This window comes from Protopterus annectens, chromosome 10.part0 (assembly GCF_019279795.1).
Source record: "Protopterus annectens isolate FY-2018-M chromosome 10.part0, PAN1.0, whole genome shotgun sequence".
Taxonomy (NCBI): Eukaryota; Metazoa; Chordata; order Ceratodontiformes; family Protopteridae; genus Protopterus; species Protopterus annectens.
The window spans coordinates 761,309,421-761,316,920 of NC_056744.1; the positions used below are offsets into that span (position 1 = coordinate 761,309,421).

The window sequence follows — 7,500 nt, forward strand, 5'->3', positions numbered from 1 at the left end:
TAATTATTTATGAATGGCAGAAAGGTAGAGCCATTAATTTCCAAAACAGCCTGGATGGATCCTATATGACAAAACAATCACACATCATGTATGAGCAGTTACATATGTAAGCATCACAATGAAATCAAACGGCAGAAGAATTTCAAATTAGATACGATACATTAAGCTCAAGTGTTTCCTTTTAAGTACATTTTAGAGCCTTCTTCTAGTTGAAAGACTAGCTTAGTGTTATATAACACAGACATAACACTGTAAGAATTGAACAGTGGTCTACAAAAAGAACATAATTAGCAGCTTATAACCACAACTGCTTTACTCTGTTGCTGAGCAGTAGGCCTTAGCATATTTAATAGATTGCATATTGAAATGTGTGTATAGTATATCACACCTTAAAAGCACTTACAGATCTATATGGCATTAATAAATGGAGCATTTGCACTTAGGTTTATAACTTCTTTTAAAATGGTGCAAACAGAAAGCAATTTTTATGGAAGATGAGCCCGTGAACACAAGAATATGCACTACAATGTGTCTGCGGTACCATGGTGCTATATCACCAATGCACTATATTTTCTGTTTCATTAGTAGACTGAGACCACACTAATGGCAAATGAGGCCAATGTTGCACAATGTAATATAATGCTGCCAGTTATCAAGGAAAAGGTTAAAATGACTTTAATTAGGATCCTTTTCTTCAGTAATTGATGTGATAATTATGATATAACGCTTCTGTTCTTATTATATTCATCACAACACAAGCTGCCTGATGAACTTTCAGTTTATGGACTAACAAATGTATTATCTACAAATATCACCTAATGCACTGTGGGGCTGTTTTAAGGAAATTAAAAATGGCCCTAACCATGACAGCAATGATGAATGTTAAATAACCTTGAAGTTAATAATAAAAATAAAAAGTGTACTTATGGCTCATATACACATTTGAATTAAGATGCTTTGGATGCAAATAAATAGGGACAAAGCAAACTTGTACTATGGATGCAGTACAAAAAAATGAGACAACCTTGCTGAACGAAAATAAGCTTAATCATTTGTGATATATCCCACTGTTTAAGGAGTATTAAACAAACATTTTTACTGCATGAAGATATTCCAAAGTTTGCAGAGTATTTGACATATGTTTATACTGTATATATTCTTTTTCATAAATCTGCCTTTTCTGTTTTACATGTCATATTGTGTCAGAGGGCTAATGGAATTTTCTTAAAAAAAAAATGTAATGTATTTCTTAACATGGTGATTTCTAAAGCTACGTCCTACCTATATTATTACTTTTTTATTATGCCAGTTCCTATGCGCTTAAAGGTTTGAATACTTACAAGTTTAACATGAACAGAAATAGAGCTACAAATGAAAGGGTGATTATATATTTAATGGTACTGGCTAAATGAGAGGTGGGCTTTTTTCTAATAGTTATGGTATTAATATCATTAAATGGAATATATTCTGCATGAATCTATTGTTTGCATCTGCAGATATACCATGTGTTAGATGAAAGATTTAAATACGACATTTATTTAATAAATGCTGTAGAAATCACTGAAATTCTAAGGGGTAGGCACTTTAATAATCACAAATTATATACTGTATAAAATATAGCTGTAGATATAAACTGCTATATGTTTTTAGTGTTGCATTTGTATTTCTCCATTGTTCTCTTATTAGATTTATAACTGCATTATCTTTGCACTGTACTGGAAAATTACTGTTTCATTTGAATCACGTGTAAGTTTTTTTTTCTTATATAGGTTTCTAGGAAGAAATGAATAAACTAATAACTGTCACAACCTGAGAACTATACTATGTGGTAGCTACATATCAGCCAAGGATAATATTTTTTTATTAAATATGTATATATTGTTATACCCAATTTTTCCAGTTTGAATTGATTTAAATTACATATTTGGTAATGGGGACCTAAAAGCAAAGAAAGTAGATTTTCCTAAAACAAAAATCTCTACAAGTCATATCACATAAAAGACTGGAAATGTATAGTGACTGCAAACCAATCATAAATATGTACTCAGTAGACCAGACATTAAAAATCAGTATACACGCTTCAGGTTCAGTTTATTAAGCACACTGCCTGTAGGGTCACAATATGGCTACATCTTCTCTGAGACAAAGGCAAGGAAGTTTAAAGTGATTCTTGTCCGGGCTTCAAATAGTTAACCTGAAAACTTTTTCAAAGTTGATTTCAACATTGCTGAAGGCTTTGTTTCCTTTTTGTTTTTCAGTGACCTCACTATTTCATGTCACAGAAACTCTAACTCTATCTTAACAGCCAGCATTCTTGTACAGAAACCTGTCACTGAAAAAGTAGCGTTCTGTTTTCCTTTTCTCTACTTTCATTGTGCAGTAATGACAACATGCCACAAATTGCACTGTTATGGCCACCAAGCCCATCTCCTGTCATTCCCTCAGTGTAGAATAATAAAAAAGCTCTTCTTCTTTAGCAACAACCAAATCCTCCAGTCCACAAGTATTATATATTATAAAATTGACCGATTACAATCACAGTCAGCTGACATATTACTGATAAATTTAGCAACTACTTTTTTATTCTCTGTTGTGTGCTACAGATGTTGTCTATATTAGGTACAGCGGTAGATGGTGCAGTTACCCTTACAAAAAATTAATCCACAGGGTGCAGGACAGTTTCTGAAATAGCCAGATGTCCCATTTACAATTAATTTGTAATGACTCTGGTTTACTAATATTTTCAGAGGGAGTAAGATAGATAGACAGATAGATAGATACATAGAGATATAAATACAGATATAGCTACAGATGTATCGTAGCTGAAAATGAGCAGCCAGTCCATTTGCCTTTTATCAAACTGAAATTAATAAATATTTTTTTTTACTTTCATTGTTCCTGATGTAGCATCTTATAGATTATTATTCCACAATGAGAGTATAAGGAGATGAGGTGCATGGAAAAGTGAGAGGTGGTGAAGGCTAAGGATAAGACGTATAAAGAGTTGTATGAAAGGTTGGACACTAAGGAGGGAGAAAAGGACCTGTACTGATTGGCTAGACAGAGGGGCCGAGCTTGGAAAGATATGCAGCAGATAAGGGTGATAAAGGATAATGAGGGAAACATACTCACAAGCCAGGAGAGTGTGTTGAGCAGATGGAAAGAGTACTTTGAGGGGCTGATGAATGAAGAGAATGAGAGGGAGAGAAGGCTGGATGATGTGGGGATAGTGAATTGGGAAGTGCAATGGATTAGCATGGCAGAAGCAAGGATAGTTATGAAGAGGATGGTCCAGATGACATACCTGTGGAAGCATGGAGGTGTTTAGGTGAATTGGTAGTGGAGTTTTTAACTAGATTGTTTAATGAAATCTTGGAAATTGAGAGGATGCCTGAGGAATGGAGAAAAGGTGTTTTGGTACCAATTTTTAAGAATAAGGGTGATGTGCAGAGCTGTAGTAACTACAGAGGGATTAAATTGATCAGTCACAGCATAAAGTTATGGGAAAGAGTAGTGGAAGCTAGGTTAAGAAGGGAGGTGATGATTAGTGATCAGCAGTATGGTTTCATGCTGGGAAAGAGCACTACAGATGTGATGCTTGCTCTGAGAGTGTTGATGGAGAACTACAGAGAAGGTCAGAAGGAGTTGCATTGTGTCTTCGTGGATTTCGAGAAAGCATATGATGGGGTGGTATTGTATGAGGAAGTCGGGAGTGTCAGAGAAGTATGTAAGAGTGGTACAGGATATGTACAAGGGTAGTGTGACAGCTGTGAGGTCTGCAGTGGGAGTGATGGATGCATTTAAGGTGGAGGTGTGATTACATCAAGAATCAGCTCTGAGCCCTTTCTTATTTGCAATGGTGATGGACAGGTTGACAGACGAGATCAGACAGGAGTCCCCGTGGACTATGATGTTTGCAGATGACATTATAATCTGTAGTGAGAGTAGGGAACAGGTGGAGGAGACCCTGGAGAGGTGGAGAGAAGAGAAATGAAGGCCAGCAGGACTAAGACAGTATATATGTATGTGAATGAGAGAAAGGATAGAGGAATGGTGAGGATGCAGGGAGTAGAGATGGCAAAGGTGGATGAGTTTAAATACTTGGGATCAACAGTTCAGAGTAATGGTGAGTGTGGAAGAGAGGTGAAGAAGAGAGTACAGGCAGGATGGAGTGGGTGGAGAAGAGTGTCAGGAGTGATTTGTGACAGACGAGTACCAGTAAGAGTGAAAGGGAAGGTCAACAAGAAGGTAGTGAGACCATCTATATTATATGGGTTGGAGACAGTGGCATTGACAAAAAGGCAGGAGTCAGAGCTGGGTGTGGCAGAGTTAAAGATGTTAAGATTTGCACTGGGTGTGATGAGGATGGACAGGATTAGGAATAAGTATATTAGAGGGTCAGCCCAGGTTGGAAGGTTTGGAGACAAAGCCAGAGAGACAAGATTACATTGGTTTGGACATGTGCTGAGGAGGGGTGCAGAGTATATTGAGAAAAAGATGCTAAGGATGAAGCTGCCAGGTAACAGGAAAAGAGAAAGGCCTAAGATAAGGTTTATGTATGTGATGAGAGAGGACATGCAGGTGGTTGGTGTGACAGAGCAAGATGCAGAGGACAGGAAGAAATGGAAACAGTTGATCCGCTGTGGCAACCCCTAACAGGAGCAGCCAAAGGAAGAAGAAGATTCTACAATGTATAGTGTATATCTTTTTTAAATCAAATTCCCTGGACATATGACCTTTGAAAGCACTTACTAATGCATTACCAGCTCTATGGAAGTTGTGTTTCATGCTAGAATTTTTATTTACCCCTCAGTCCTACTTATATGTCTCCTGTAGACTCATGACTCTCACGTTACTCCTCTGATAGTAGAATATGCTATCATGAACCTCGTTTTCCAGCTTGAAAGTATTGCCACATGTTCCATTCTGTTCCATAATGTGGCTTTACTTTCATTCACTAAACACGTCCATCCATATCTATATTGATCATATATGTTACAGTCAAACTTTGTAATTAAAACGTTATTCTGGGTAATTTTGTATGAAGGACCAGGCTTGCTTAGTTTTCTTGTGTTTTTCTTCTCCTAGATCTTGCACCTTTTTTACATTTGTGTTTTGTGTCTTTCGGCTTTTCTCGGTTAGGGGTCGCCACAGCGGAACTCCGGTCCGCTAATGATTGGCAGTTGATTTTTACGTACCGGCTTGCCAGGCCTGACACACAACCTTCAACGAAGGTACACCCATTCATGCATGTCTCCACGCAGAAAACACTCTAGCTGAGAATCGAACCGGACAGCATCTTACTGTGAGGTGACAACGCTACCACAGCACCACCACCGCGGGTACTTGTACCTTTGGGCTTCAGATGCATAGACTCGTTCATGTGATATTGCAGCTTCTTTATATTTTCAGTAATTTATTGTACAGTGACACAGTAACTAAACAAAACCACCAGTTTGTTCAGCAAAATGAGATCCATTACTCTAGATACTATGCAAAATGATCATATGTACAATTTATACTAGCATTTATTGCTGTAAAAAGCCAGTAAGAATGTATGGATATGACTACAGTGAAAAATCAGCATGCATTCCTCTACAAGCAGTTTCCTTCCTCACAGTCCTACAATGAATTAGTGTATACAGTGAACAGACCACTCAGTTGCTGGAAGAGAGAAAATATCTTAATTTTTTTAAGTTTCATCACTAGAAATATTATTTTGATGGGGTACTGAACGTTCGATTAGGAAAACTTTTCTATCCGTTATTTAGGTGTATTTATTTATTTATTTATTTGCTTGCCTAATTTATTATTTATGTCCTTATTCATATATGCATATATGAATGTATATAGTTGCTGACCATTTTTTAAATTTTATTCTGTTCTTCATTTTCATTGATTTTTGGAAAGCAATATTTGTTACATAATCATAAATAATTCTTCATTATTATTCTCACTTCGCTATCTGCCTTGTTTTGTGAGACTAGTTAACCCCCTCTTATTGCCTAATAATAATGCAGAAGGGTGTTCTTCTTCATGTTTTAAGGTAATGATTGCTTAGAGTCCTAATCTGTTATAGAAAAAGATGGCTTGGATTATCGGCATCAAATGCATCCTTTTTCTTCAGTTTATGTCTGTCTGTCTGTCTGTCTGTACTTTCTGAAGCAAATGCAATGGTCAAACTTTGGGAGTTCTACAAAGTTATCCAATTACCTGGTTATCAACCTGAAAGGAGTAAATATTTTTTTTTCAGTTTTTGATATACCATATCAAACTATCAAGTTTTTGATGGAAAAAAGTATGTGAGTTTTACAATTTACTCGTAAATTTTTCTTAGAGCTAAGAACTCTTGCTATGATATAATGAAAAGCTGAGCCTTCCATTTGTACATGCTGTTTGTAGCAACAGAAGAACCTTCTGCTCAGAAAAGACAAGTTATCAACTGGCTTGCTGGTATAACACCTTGCAATGAAAATTGCAATATAGTGATGTGGATGGATTAATTGTGGCGAATGGTGTTAGTCCAACTGACAACAGCATGAAGGCTTAATTACCGAAAGCCATTTTTAGCAAACATGTGATATTGCCCTATCTCCACTGTTGTGTATGGAGCTGGTATATTTAAGTTAGTGGGGTATGGTATCTCCTGCAAGGTGGCCTGCCCACCTATGATAAAAAAAAAAACTTCAGCAAATTTCTTTTTCACTGTTTTGCCTATTGAAGAAATAGTGTTCGTTAAATTATCATGAACCCATGGTAATGTGCTACTAAAACCACAATATAAGTAAGTAGCTGTTTTTCTAAGGGAAGAAATGGATTATAATTGCCCAGAAAGCATGGCTGGAATACAAAAACCATTGCCAGGCCCTCTATCATGGCATCATTTTGTGGGTGATGTCATAGAGAAAAACCGAGTGGACAGTCATACAATTAAATGCACAAACAAATCTGTAAATTGAAAGCAGCATATACAGTTATATGTTTTTCTCTAATCAGAGACAATATAACAGAAGAAAAATAGGTATTATGGACAGTGTCTACTAAAATAACACTGGTCTTAAAATGGTGTTAAAACCTAAATAAAGTTGGTGTGTGTGTGTGTGTGTGTGTGTGTGTGTGTGTGTGTGTGTGTGTGTGTGTGTGTGTGTGTGTGTGTGTGTGTGTGTGTGTGTGTGTGTGTGTGTGTACTAAAAATTACTTGCATCATACAGCATGCTTGTCAAAAGTTTGGAAGTTTTATCTATGAAATACTTGCTAAATAATTTTGAGCATTGCTGGTAGTTGGATATGTGAGATCTCTGTATAGTGAGAGCTAGCCCTTTCCCCAATGTAGTATGATCTTGGAGTTGGTGGAGGGGGTGCAGGAGGCTTACGTTGCTTCAGAAATAGCTTTTACTTTTTTTTTAATCTTTGTGACTCAGTCATTTGTATTTCATGTCAAGTTTGAACTTTCTATACTTTAAGCATTTGACATAAACTTATATATCTATATATATATAT

The 7,500-nt window shown here is 36.5% G+C and overlaps 1 protein-coding gene across 1 annotated transcript in view; it reads left to right on the plus strand.

Annotated features, from left to right (window-relative positions):
- PDE4B (phosphodiesterase 4B) overlaps positions 1–7,500 on the plus strand; it is a 2,058,783-nt gene that overhangs the window by 1,965,213 nt on the left and 86,070 nt on the right. The gene's annotated exons all lie outside the window — the stretch shown is intronic.